This window comes from Ictalurus punctatus, chromosome 22, assembly GCF_001660625.3.
Source record: "Ictalurus punctatus breed USDA103 chromosome 22, Coco_2.0, whole genome shotgun sequence".
Lineage (NCBI taxonomy): Eukaryota > Metazoa > Chordata > Actinopteri > Siluriformes > Ictaluridae > Ictalurus > Ictalurus punctatus.
The window spans coordinates 3,296,903-3,311,196 of record NC_030437.2 but is presented as its reverse complement, the minus strand read 5'-3'; positions in this window follow the sequence as shown (position 1 = coordinate 3,311,196).

The window sequence follows — 14,294 nt, the reverse complement described above, 5'->3', positions numbered from 1 at the left end:
ACCCAGAAGAGAAAACACTCCCTCCCCTGGTGGTCCTGGCTCTCTGGGCAAAATGCCCTCTGGGCAAAATGTCTTCACAGCCCCTCAGGTCCCGAGGCAGGCATTGTCCAACAGACAGCAGACTCCTCAAGGAGCCGAGGGGCAGGCATGAGGCCGGGGCAGGTGGAGCCAGGTCTTCAGCTGAACAGTGAGACCGAGCGGCGTCCTCAGCTGAGAAGTAACGCAGAGCGATGTCCTCAGCGGAGCAGGATGGCAGAGTGACATCCTCAGAGAAGCCTGGAGTAGTGACGTCCAAGGCAGAGTAGGAAAGCAAAGTGGAGCTTTTGGCTGCAACAGGAGCCAGAGAAACGTTCTCAGCTGAACAGTGATACTGAGCGGTGTCCTCAGCTGTATAGGGATGCTGAGCGGCGTCCTCAGTCATGCAGAGAGGCATTCTCCATCATTCTCCATCAACTCTGCAGGCTGAACTTGGTTGTCTGTGTCTCCAGGCTCAACTGTACACAGAGCTTGGTTGCCTGTGCTGTCAGTCTCAAGCACAAGCATTACTTGCTTGGTTATGACGTCTGCTTCAGGCATGAGGAGAACTTGGTTGGCCATGTCAGCAGACTTGGGCATGAGCAGAACTTGGTTGCACGTGTCAGCTACCGTAGACAGGAACATGGTTTGAGTGGCCGTTTCTTCGACCTCAGACAGGAACATGGCTTTTGAGGCCAGCACATTGACCACCTCTAGCTGGAACTTGGTGTGGGAGGTCACCTTGTCGACCTCTAGCTGGAACTTGGCATGGGAGGTCACCTCGTCGACCTCTAGCTGGACCTTGGCGTAGGAGGTCACCTCATCAACCTTGGACAGGAACGTGGCTTGGGAGGCAGTGTCTTTGACCTCGGACAGGGACTTTGCTTGAGAGGCTGTCTCATCAACCTCGGACAGGAACATGGCTTGAGAGGCAGTGTCATCAACCTCGGACAGGAGCATGGCTTGGGAAGCCGTCTTGTTGACCTCTAGTAGGAACTTGTCTTGAGAGGCTATCTCGTCAACCTCTAGCTGGAACTTGGCTTGAGAGGCCGTCTCTTCGACCTCGAACAGGAACTTGGCTTGAGAGGCTGTCTAGTTGACCTCAGACAGGAACTTTGCTTGAGAGGCCGTCTCATCAACCTCGGACAGGAACATGGCTTGAGAGGCAGTGTTATCAACCTCGGACAGGAGCATGCCTTGGGAGGCCATCTTGTTGACCTCTAGTAGGAACTTGTCTTTATGCTGGAACTCAGGAGACGAGATCACCTCATGGGTCTCGTGATGGTACTCTGAGGAGGAGGTCGCCATGTTGACCTCTGACTGGAGCATAGCAGGTAAAACCACCTCATGGGTCTCGGGTTTGAGCTTTCGAGATGAGGTCACCACGTTGACCTCCGGCTGGAGCTCTGCAGGTGAGACCATCTCGTGGGTCTCAGTTTGGAGCTGTGGGGCCAAGGTCACCATGTTGGCCTCTGACAGGAGCTCTGCTGTGGTGGCCACCCTGTTTGCCTGCATATGGTAGTGAACGGCAGGGCAGGTTTATCTGCCAGGCTGACCCCACGAGAAATATGTTCCAGGTTGGCCGTGGATTCTGGACTCCCGAACGCTGTCACAAATAGTCCCACAAACTGAGTTACGTTTTCAAGCCCACTGGATCCTGTGGCCACTAGAAGCTGCTCCTACTGGTGGGCTGGGCTGAAGATCTGGGACAACATGAACCTTATCGATTGCTTCTCATCGGGCTTGCTGCTCCCCGCCCCCTTTCCGAAAGAGAACAGCTCGTGCATGATCTGTGTGAACATTTTGCCTGGTTACCGTTAAATCGTTTATGGGCATGTAGCAATGGCACATATGCACAATTTTGGTGTGCTAGCTAGCTTGCAAACTTCTGTATATTTGACAGTTTGATCAGCTAAATAATTATTTTGATGAAAAATGTGGATCAAAACCAACAAACAATCAACAATTTCATGGGCTGAAATAGCTATGATATCCTACCTCAAATACAACATGGTTAATATTTCATCTACATGCTAGTGTGGTCAAGAGCGTCTAAATGCTGTGTCATAACCGCCCTCACCTCAGAACACAAGTTTTTTTTTTTCTACAGATGGTCACAGAATATTCAAGTCATCTCCAAATGAATCCATTCCGCTTTCACTGCATAACAGTAGCCATGTTTATGAAATGGCATAGCAGGTCTTGCTTGTTACCTTGCAGTGACAGACTCTTTGCTCTCGTCAAGCTTGGAAACAGGCTCAAAAGGAAATAGGTTCAGTGAGCCCTAGCTACTCGAGTCTGACCTCGCTTATTATAGCAAAAGTTAATTTTTTTTTTTTATTGAATTATGTTTCTAAATGTTGCAGATCTTAGGAGACAGACAGGCGATGCAAAATAAAACTTGAGATAAGGAAAAAGCATGTGTGTGTGGGGGGCACAAAATCTAGATTTTTAAAATATATATGTATAATGTGTAATGGCTCCTGCACCCATGCATCTTAGATACTGAGCTAACAGGAAGTCTATAGTAACTCAAATAATCACTCTTTACAACCGTGGTTAGCAGAAGACCATCTCAGAACACAGCAAAAGTTGAGATGGATGGGCTACAAACGCAGAAGGCCGCATCAGGTTCCACTCCTGTCGGTCAAGAACAAGAATCTGAGGCTATCGTGGGAAACCAAAATTGAACAGTTGAAGACTGGAAAAAGACCAGGTCAGATGCTTTTCTGCTCACCACAATTGTAAAGAGTGATTATTTGAGTTTCTATTTCCTTCCTAGTAGCTTGAACCGCTCTGGCCATTTTCCTCTGACTCTCTTATCGACAAGGTGTTTCCACCCACAGAGCTATCACTCACTCAGTGTTTTTTGTATATGACACCATTTTCTGTAAACTTCAAGTTGCTATTATGGATTATTCTACTGTTTGCCACCATCAGCGCCTTTCCGCAACTGATGTACTCAGCCGCAGAGCTCTAAGTCCCGTTGGAACTTTCATTACAGTACTACAAACTCCATCCGTACACTTTTCCTCACATGCCTAAAAATACAGCTAGATCCATAGATAGCAGTGTACTAGTTTCTCCGGCCAGCTCAACTACACCTGCTGTTTCTGGCTGTCTCAAATTTGTTTTAAAATGTCTCCCTTTTTAATGTCTAGTCTCTTAGCAATCAGTCTCCTTTTGTTCTCTCACTGCAGATGTAAAAATTTATATTATGTGTCTTACTGAGACTTGGCAAAAACCTTTCAAAATAACTTTTTTCACCTAACCCAAAAAATAACACCAGGGTTTGTTTACAACTGTAAAACCTGCTCTTCTGTTAAGGGGGGCAGGCTCTCACTTATTTATCATGAGAACCTTACAATCATCCCGGTCTCAGTCACAGAGCCATCCTCCTTTGAAATTCTGGCTGTCAAACTTAATTGACCCACTGCCAACATTGTAGCAGCGTTTTAGAAACCTCCCAAGCCCCCTGCTATATTTCATACTGATCTCACTTCTATTTTAACAAGTTTGTGTGCTATGTCCTCCGACCTTATTTTAATGGGAGATTTTAATATCCATTTTGATAACCCCACCAGCTCACTAAAGTATTTTAATTCCACCTTGGATAGTTTTGACCTTAATCAGTTTGTTAGGTTCCCTAGACACAAAAAAAGGTCATATCCTGGATTTAGTTTGTTGTTCTGGTGTCTTAACATTTCATTGCCACTGAATTTCCTATTTCTGATCACAAGCTTGTCTCATTTGATGTCATAGTTTCCCTATCCAAATTGAAATTAAATCACCATATATCTTTTTGTAATATTACATATATTAACCCTGGAGACTCGAATAGATTAGTCATTCTTTTAACTCCATTAGCCACTCCTCCTCCACTTTGGACATGGTAAATCACTACAGTATAATGACAGTCTATCCCTTATACTGGATACTTTTAATACTTTCAGTCTGGTTTCCATCCCAAACAGAGCATTGAAACAACCCTTGTGAAAATTACTAATGACCTCCTTTGCACTGCTGACTCTGGCCTTCTGACCATCCAATCCTCCTTGACCTTAGTGCTGCCTTTGATACCATTTCACTTTCACTATTATTGGAATACCTGGCTGACACTGGGTTTAACAGCATTACTCTTCTCTGGTTCTCCTCCTACCATAACAAGAGAAACCAGTTTGTTCCGATCAGGAATGTCCAGTTAGTCAGGGTGTTCACTCAGCTCCATATCTCCACTGAACCAAACACCTCCCTGTTCCTTTTTGTTTATTCAAACATAATCAGCATAATTAGTATAATTAGGCTTATAGAAAGAGTGCAGGGTGTGTCTGAAGTATGTTGTCTTTACAGAAAGTCGTTGAAAGCGGGAACATATCAAGTTGCATTCCAGTCCAAATTTAACATTTGTACAGTCCACCCATTTTTGTGTGTGTGTACGTGTGTGGTGTGTGTTAGTGCGTTAAAGTGTTAAAACATGTGTTAATGTGTTAATGTGGGGCAGAGAAAGACTATGTCCCTCTTCCCCCAATTGTATTTAGCTAGCTAACTGTGATCCCTTTAGCATTTTCTATATTTCTGCATAAATATGACCTAAAACATAATCAGATTTTCACACAGGTCCAAAAGTAGACAAAGACATGCAAAATAAACAAAGGAGACAGAAATATTATACTTGGTTATTTATTTATTAAGGAAAATGATCCAATATTTCATATCTCTGAGTGGCAAATATATGTGAACCTCTAGGATTAGCAGTTAATTTGAAGGTGAAATTATAGTCAGGTGTTTTCAATCAGTGGGATGACGATCGGGTGTGAGTGAGCACCCGGTTTTATTTACAGAATAGCAATCTATCAAAGTCTGATCTTCATAAAATTTGTGTATTATAGCACGAACAGAAGGAGATTGATGGCTACCTCAGAAAAAGAGTGGTTGATGCTCACCAGACCGGAAAAGGTTACAAAACCCTCTCTAAAGAGTTTGGAGTCCATCAATCCACAGTCAGATAGATTGTGTACAAATGGGCAAAATTCAAGATCATTCTTACCCTCCCCAGTAGGGTAGACCAACAAAGATCACTTCAAAAGCAAGGTGTATAATAGTCCACGAGGTCACAGAGGAACCCAGGGTAGCCTCTATGTAAGTAAGGGCCTCTCACACATCACCCCAAAATTTCATCACAGGATCTGCTACTAAATCTTGCAACTGTTGGTGTCAAAGTGCATGCTTCTACAATCAGAAAGAGATTGCACAAATTTGACCTGCATGGGAGGTGTGCCAGGAAAAAGCCTTTGTAAAACTACAGTTTTCCAATGAGCATGTAAGCAAAGACCAGGCCTCTTGGAATAACGTGCTCTGGAAAAACAAATCAAAGACAGAGTTGTTTGGCCACGGTAACAGCAGACATGATAGGCACAGACCTGTCTTCAGGAGAAGCACCTCATACCCACTGCGAAGCACAGTGGTGGAAATGATACGGTTTGGGGTTGCTTCGCTGCCTCAGGGACTGGACGGCTCGTACTCATTGATTCAACTATTAGTTCTGCATCATAACAAACAGTGCTTGAAGATAATGTGACGCCATCTGTCCGAAAGCTGAAGCTGAACCGAGAGTGGACCTTTCAACAGGATAATAATCTTAAGCACATGAGCAAATCCACCAAGTAATGGCCCAAAAAGAGGAAATGGAGGGTTATGGAATGGCCTAGTCAAAGCCCAGATTTGAATCACATTGAAATGTTGTGGGGGGGATTTGAAACAGGCAGCACTTACAAGAATACCCTCAAATATCTTGCAACTAAATATTGCAAGGAAGAGTGGTCAAAAATTCCACCAAGCCTGGTGGACAATTATGCAAAACACCTACAAGAAGTTATTTCTGCTAAAGTGGGCAATACTAACTTCTGAGGCTAGGGGTGTACTTACTTTATCCACAGAAGAATATTACATCTATTGATCTTTATGTTGAATAAATTATTAAAAAAGATATTTTACTTGTGGTTTCGCTCAAGTACATCAACTTTATTAGTAGGCACTGTTTCAAAGTGTATCGAATGTTTGCTTTTACAAATATGTCAAAAGATTTCCATACGGTGTACTTATTTTTTCACTTGATTGTTTACATTTACATTTAAATTTATTCACTTAGCAGACGCTTTTATCCAAAGCGACTTACAAATGATAAAGATACAAGCAAAGCGATATCAAGCAGAGAACAATACAATAAGTGCTACCATACGAGATCTATTAATTGAATTCCAGAAGAAAGTGTTGTTTCACTAACTTTAAAAACTTTGTAATATTATATCCTCATTTATTGTTGAGTTTTAAGAGTGTTCCTAGGTAGGAAGAAAATTGGAACTCAAAAGTTGGCACAGTGACTAATCTTGAGGCAGGATGGAGAAAGCACTTAGTCCATATTTTAAAGGGTCAGAATTTGAACAGTATATAAGGTTTAATAAAGGCAAACACAGTAAACCAATTAAAATCTGAAGTTAAATGAATTCAATTTAAAAAAAAAGTGTAACATTGTCATAGTCTATAATTTGGGCATTTTGCTTGATTAGTTGTGTATTCATTCATTTGTTTTAATTACATGTCCTTACATATTTATTCTGTCATTTATTTAAATATGTTGTTAACTGCCACAGTGTTGCTTGTCTTTGCAGTAATGTTTTTATACTTTTATATAATTTAATTACAAGTTATTGTTCAGCTGAATTAATTAAAAAAAGAAAAGAAAACGCTCCCATTTTTTAACACTTGAATTTCGCTAATGGAACTTACTGAGCCGGACTGACCTGTTACACTAAGTCAAATGAGGTTACTTCAAATAAAGCAAAGTTGCACCTTTATTACTTTCCTAGAAACGGCATATGTTTAATTGCTTTTATACTACAAAAAATTGCCAATGATTATAATTTCTTTTAAATTAAGAATGTCAAAGCACATGTTTTATCCATTTATAGTAACATTTATGCCCCTTTTTACAAGATGTAATATAAGTGTCACGTAATTAAACGTAATGGAGGTTAGGACGGATGCAAGTACAGATAAGAGCTTTTATTAAAGAGAGGCAGACAGACAAATATAAATCATGAGACAATAGCGTGGTCAAAAAACAGGCAATGCTTCAGGCGATTGGCAAACAGGCACAAACTAGGCAAAACAGGAATCAAGAACGAGGGTGAGAATAAGATCAAAACAATAACCCATGAACCGAGAAAAAATCGCTTGTATATGGAAACTTACATAATACTTCACAAAGTACAAGGAGACACGAGGGGTTTAAATGACAAACATAATAAAGAGTGAACATAAAACAACTGAGACTAATGATAATACATTCGGAAAACAACCAATGAAACTACAGAGGCAGAGACAGGACAGAAATCATGATGCACATGTCAAATATAAACAAACTCAAGGTTACTGAAAACCCAGAAGAGAAAACACTCCCCTCCCCTGGTGGTCCTGGCTCTCTGGGCAAAATGCCCTCTGGGCAAAATGTCTTCACAGCCCCTCAGGTCCCGAGGCAGGCATTGTCCAACAGACAGCAGACTCCTCAAGGAGCCGAAGGGCAGGCATGAGGCCGGGGCAGGTGGAGCCAGGTCTTCAGCTGAACAGTGAGACCGAGCGGCGTCCTCAGCTGAGAAGTAACGCAGAGCGATGTCCTCAGCGGAGCAGGATGGCAGAGCGACATCCTCAGAGAAGCCTGGAGTAGTGACGTCCAAGGCAGAGTAGGAAAGCAAAGTGGAGCTTTTGGCTGCAACAGGAGCCAGAGAAACGTTCTCAGCTGAACAGTGATACTGAGCGGTGTCCTCAGCTGTATAGGGATGCTGAGCGGCGTCCTCAGTCATGCAGAGAGGCATTCTCCATCATTCTCCATCAACTCTGCAGGCTGAACTTGGTTGTCTGTGTCTCCAGGCTCAACTGTACACAGAGCTTGGTTGCCTGTGCTGTCAGTCTCAAGCACGAGCATTACTTGCTTGGTTATGACGTCTGCTTCAGGCATCAGGAGAACTTGGTTGGCCATGTCAGCAGACTTGGGCATGAGCAGAACTTGGTTGCACGTGTCAGCTACCGTAGACAGGAACATGGTTTGAGTGGCCGTTTCTTCGACCTCAGGCAGGAACATGGCTTTTGAGGCCAGCACATTGACCACCTCTAGCTGGAACTTGGTGTGGGAGGTCACCTTGTCGACCTTTAGCTGGAACTTGGCATGGGAGGTCACCTCGTCGACCTCTAGCTGGACCTTGGCGTAGGAGGTCACCTCATCAACCTTGGACAGGAACGTGGCTTGGGAGGCAGTGTCTTTGACCTCAGACAGGGACTTTGCTTGAGAGGCCGTCTCATCAACCTCGGACAGGAACATGGCTTGAAAGGCAGTGTCATCAACCTCGGACAGGAGCATGGCTTGGGAAGCCGTCTTGTTGACCTCTAGTAGGAACTTGTCTTGAGAGGCTATCTCGTCAACCTCTAGCTGGAACTTGGCTTGAGAGGCCGTCTCTTCGACCTCGAACAGGAACTTGGCTTGAGAGGCTGTCTTGTTGACCTCAGACAGGAACTTTGCTTGAGAGGCTGTCTCATCAACCTCGGACAGGAACATGGCTTGAGAGGCAGTGTTATCAACCTCGGACAGGAGCATGGCTTGGGAGGCCATCTTGTTGACCTCTAGTAGGAACTTGTCTTTATGCTGGAACTCAGGAGATGAGATCACCTCATGGGTCTCGTGCTGGTACTCTGAGGAGGAGGTCGCCATGTTGACCTCTGACTGGAGCATAGCAGGTAAAACCACCTCATGGGTCTCGGGTTTGAGCTTTCGAGATGAGGTCACCACGTTGACCTCCGGCTGGAGCTCTGCAGGTGAGACCATCTCGTGGGTCTCAGTTTGGAGCTGTGGGGCCAAGGTCACCATGTTGGCCTCTGACAGGACCTCTGCTGTGGTGGCCACCCTGTTTGCCTGCATATGGTAGTGAACGGCAGGGCAGGTTTATCTGCCAGGCTGACCCCACAAGAAATATGTTCCAGGTTGGCCGTGGATTCTGGACTCCCGAACGCTGTCACAAATAGTCCCACAAACTGAGTTACGTTTTCAAGCCCACTGCATCCTGTGGCCACTAGAAGCTGCTCCTACTGGTGGGCTGGGCTGAAGATCTGGGACAACATGAACCTTATCGATTGCTTCTCATCGGGCTTGGGGTCTGCTAGGCTCACAATATAGTACTGGCCGTCAACAGGAAAATATTCCAGATAGCCAAAAAAACCCATCATATGGATCTGGGAGATCTATGCCAGTAAACTGGGGAAACTGGATCGATCACAAAGCTGGGACGGTTTGCTTGGTTTCCCTAGCGTGATGTCTACTCTGTCTTCCTGCTGCACAAACAGTCTATTTTCGTGTGTGTTTCTTTAAATGCAAATAAGCTGCTGCTCACCACCCCCTTTCCGAAAGAGAACAGCTCGTGCATCATCTGTGTGAATATTTTGAATGGTTACCATTAAATCGTTTATGGTCACGTAGCAATGGCACATATGCACAATTTTGGTGTGCTAGCTAGCTTGCAAACTTCTGTATATTTGACAGTTTGATCAGCTAAATAATTATTTTGACGAAAAAATGTTGATCAAAACCAGCAAACAATCAGCAATTTCATGGCTGAAATAGCTGCGATATCCTACCTCAAATACAACATGGTTAATATTTCATCTATATGTTAGTGTGGTCAAGAGCGTCTAAATGCTGTGTCATAACCGCCCTCACCTCAGAACACAAGTTTTTTTTTTTTTCTACGGATGGTCACAGAATATTCAAGTCATCTCCAAATGAATCCATTCCGCTTTCACTGCATAACAGTAGCCATGTTTATGAAATGGCATAGCAGGTCTTGCTTGTTACCTTGCAGTGACAGACTCTTTGCTCTCGTCAAGCTTGGAAACAGGCTCAAAAGGAAATAGGTTCAGTGAGCCCTAGCTACTCGAATCTGACCTCGCTTATTATAGCAAAAGTTAATTTTTTCTATTGAATTATGTTTCTAAATGTTGCAGATCAGAGGAGACAGACCGGGGATGCAAAATAAAACTTGAGATAAGGAAAAAGCATGTGTGTGTGGGGGCACAAAATCTAGATTTCATACTGATCTCACTTCTATTTTAACAAGTTTGTGTGCTATGTCCTCCAACCTTATTTTAATGGAAGATTTTAATATCCATGTTGATAACCCCACCAGCTCACTAAAGTATTTTAATTCCACCTTGGATAGATTTGACCTTAATCAGTTTGTTAGGTTCTGGTGTCTTAACATTTCAGTGCCACTGAATTTCCTATTTCTGATCACAAGCTTGTCTCATTTGATGTCATACTTTCCCTATCCAAATCGAAATTAAATCACCATATATCTTTCCGTAATATTAAAAATGTTAACCCTGGAGACCCGAATAGATTAATTAGTCATTCTGTTAACTCCATTAGCCACGCCTTCTCCACTTTGGACCTGGTAAATCACTAGACTATAATGATAGTCTGTCCCTTATAATGGATACTTTTAATACTTTCAATCTGGTTTCCGTCCCAAACACAGCACCGAAACAGCCCTTGTGAAATTTACTAAATTTAAAATTTTGCGTGTGTGGTGTGTGTTAGTGCGTTAATGTGTTAAAACATGTGTTAATGTGGGGCAGAGAAAGACTATGTCCCCCTTCCCCCAATTGTGTTTAGCTAGCTAACTGTGATCCCTTTAGCATTTTCTATATATCCGCATATATATGAGCTGAAACATCATCAGATTTTCACACAGGTCCAAAAGTAGACAAAGACATGCAAAATAAACAAAGCAGACAAAAATATTATACTTGGTTATTTATTTATTGAGGAAAATGATCCAATATTTCATATCTCTGAGTGGCAAATATATGTGAACCTCTAGGATTAGAAGTTAATTTGAAGGTGAAATTATAGTCAGGTGTTTTCAATCAGTGGGATGACGATCAGGTGTGAGTGAGCACCCTGTTTTATTTAAAGAATAGGAATCTATCAAAGTCTGATCTTCACAAATTTTTTTGGGGGGAAGTGTATCATGACACGAACAGAAGGAGATTGATGGCTACCTCAGAAAAAGAGTGGTTGATGCTCATCAGACTGGAAAAGGTTACAAAACCCTCTCTAAAGAGTTTGGAGTCAAGATCATTGTTACCCTCCCTAGGAGGGTAGACCAACAAAGATCACTCCAAAAGCAAGGTGTGTAATAGTCCACAAGGTCACAAAGGAACCCAGGGTAGCCTCTATGCAAGTAAAGGCCTCTCTCATATCACCCCAAAATTTCATCACAGGATCTGCTACTAAATCTTGCAGCTGTTGCTGTCAAAGTTCATACTTCTACAATCAGAAAGAGATTGCAGAAATTTGACCTGCATGGGTGGCATGCCAGGAAAAAGCCTTTGTAAGACTACAGTTTGCCAATGAGCATATAGGCAAAGAACAGGCCTTTTGGAATAATGCGCTCTGGACAGAAGAATAAAATATATAGTTTTGTGGCCACGGTAACAGCAGACATGTTTGCACAAACCTCTCTCCAGGAGGTTTCCACCACTGTGAAGCACAGTGGTGGAAATGTTTGGAGTTGTTGTGCTGCCTCAGGGACTGGACAGTTTGCATTCACTGATTCAACCAATAATTCTGCATCATATCAAAGAGTGCCTGAAGATAAAGTGAGGCAATCTGTCTGAAAGCTGAAGCTGAACCGAGAGTGAACAGCTCATGCTTCAGATACTATGGCAACAACATTAGACGTGGAATCTGCTAATAAGTTCATTCACAAAGCAGTCTGGTGTAAAATGATTCGCACAAAATATACACAGTTTTCAAAATGATAATTGCCTTAGTGCATTGTGCATAATAAAGGTATGGTTATGAATTATTTACACAGTAAGCATTTTCAGGTTAAAAATAAAAAATTACAACATAACGCTGGTCTATGTGAATACAATCAGAGAGAATGATAACTTTTACTATTTGCTGCGGTTGCTAGACAGGACCCAAACGTGGGAAGCTGGGTCATCAGCTTGAGCAGGACGAGAAGGAAGGGCGACATCCTCAGCACAACAACTTGGTCGGCTGTGTCAGCAGACTCAGGTGCAAACATAATGTTGCTGGTCGTGACGTCGACCTCAGACAGAAACTTGGCATGGGAGGTCACCTCTTTGACCTCAGACAGAAACATGCCTTGGGAGGTCGTCTAATTGACCTCTAGCAGGAACATGGCTTGGGAGGCTGTCTCTTCGACCTCAGACAGGAACTGGGTGTGCTCTCTAAGGCTCAGGTGTGGAGCAATCTCTTCTCCACCACAGAAAGATGACATGATATCTCCGGCCTGGCTTGAACGCGAACTGATGGCTACTGCACAGCCAGCAAGAGGAACGAAGCTCAAGGCGGAGCCTGATGGGGAAGCGACATTCTCCATGACACTAGAGGAGGGAACAAAGTTCTCCGCAAGGCCAGAGGGGAGAGTGAGGTTCTCCGCAAGGCCGGGAGGAGGAGTGATGCTGTCCGTGAAGCATGAGGGGGAAGCTATGTCCTCGGTGGAGCAGAAAGGGGGAGCGTCATACAGCGTGAAACAAAGAAAAGGAGTGATGTCTTCAGTGCAGCATGGAGGCAGAGCGACGTCCTCAGCCAAACCGGAAGGGGGAGCGATGTCCTCAGCTGATCAGGAAGACGGCACGATGTCCGAAGCAGAGCCTGGCGTAGCGATGCCCAAGGCGGAGCAGGGAAGAAAAGCGGAGCTCTTGGCCACACCAGGAGGCAGAGCAATGTCTACAGTTGAATAGGGAGAAGGAGCAGCATCCTCAGATGACCAGGGAGGCTGAATAACTTTCTCTGTGGACATGGCAGGCTGGACGAGATCCACAGTGGGGGAGGGAGGGTGGGAGATGGTTCCAGCCTGGTTGGAAGGCTCCCTTTTGGTATACCCCGTGACGGAGTACATCACGTCAAGCCATTCACGATTGTTCTTATTGAAGGAGAATTTTCCCTCCTTCTCCCACCTCAGCTTTTCCTTTTCATGAAGGGCCTCTTGAACTCTAAAAAAATTCAGCTGCATCCATGGTGCGGCAATGTATTCTGTCATGTTACAGAACATAATGGAGGTTAGGACAGATGCAAATGCAGATAAGAGCTTTATTAAAGAGAAGCAGGCAGAAATATCCGAAACGTGAGACAATAGCATGGTCAAAAACAGGCAATAGGTCAGGCGATTGGCTAACGGGCATAAACGAGGCAAAACAGAATCAAAGGATGAGGGCGAGAACAAGATCAAAGCTAAGACACAAAACACGATGAACAAAGGCTTAGTACATGGAAAACTCATGCTAAACTTCACGAAGTACAAAGAGGCACGAGAGGTTTAAATGCTAAACATAATCGGGGTGAAACACAAAACAGCCGAGACTAATGAAACATATGGGAAATAACCAATGACAATACAGAGGCGGAGAAATGACAGAAATCACAACAAAACACACATGTCAATAGTAAACAAAGTAAGTGTCACTGACACACCCGGAAGTGCACCGTGTGCTCCAGTGCTAGGGAGAGGGGAAATTGTGACACACAGCCCTTCTGGTGAGTGGGTAGACTGGGTCACCCCTTCCACTGTCACTCCTATCTGATGTAGAGCTTGTGGGAGCTTGGGCATAAATTCATCTAGATACTTGCACCAATGCTTCCTTGTAGTGCTCTATGATCTCTACACAAAATGGCCAGAATTAGTGTCCACTGTGGCATTTACTGTCTGTGTAGTGATAGACTTCTTGGCATCACTCTTTAGCTTATGGCCATCACTACTGACAATGAGATTGTTTCAGTAGACATTGCTGGGACATTAAGCAATGCCATTTATCACGCAGATGCAAATGGTGGCAGAGAGAGACTCAATCAGATATGAATGAATGGCAACAGAGTTGTCATTTATTTGAGGTCTCACTATTATATTTGGCCCTAATCAACACCTTGCAGAAGGTGCCATCACCAGTTGTAGCATGAAGCTGAGATTGCCACTGGTGTTAGCAACTTGGATCTTTTAAACAAGCTTTAGCCACACCCAAAAATGCCCCTGCTCTCTCTCTGCCCCCTCTCCCCCTTCCCAAGTCAATGGACCCCATGCCTAAAGGTAAGGCAAGGACCAGGAATATGGGACCAGGGTTGCTGTTTATCATCATGCTCAGCTGAGTTGGGAAAGTTTACTGAATCCTGAGCTGTATTAGGTGACCTGTGCTCCACTAGGAGA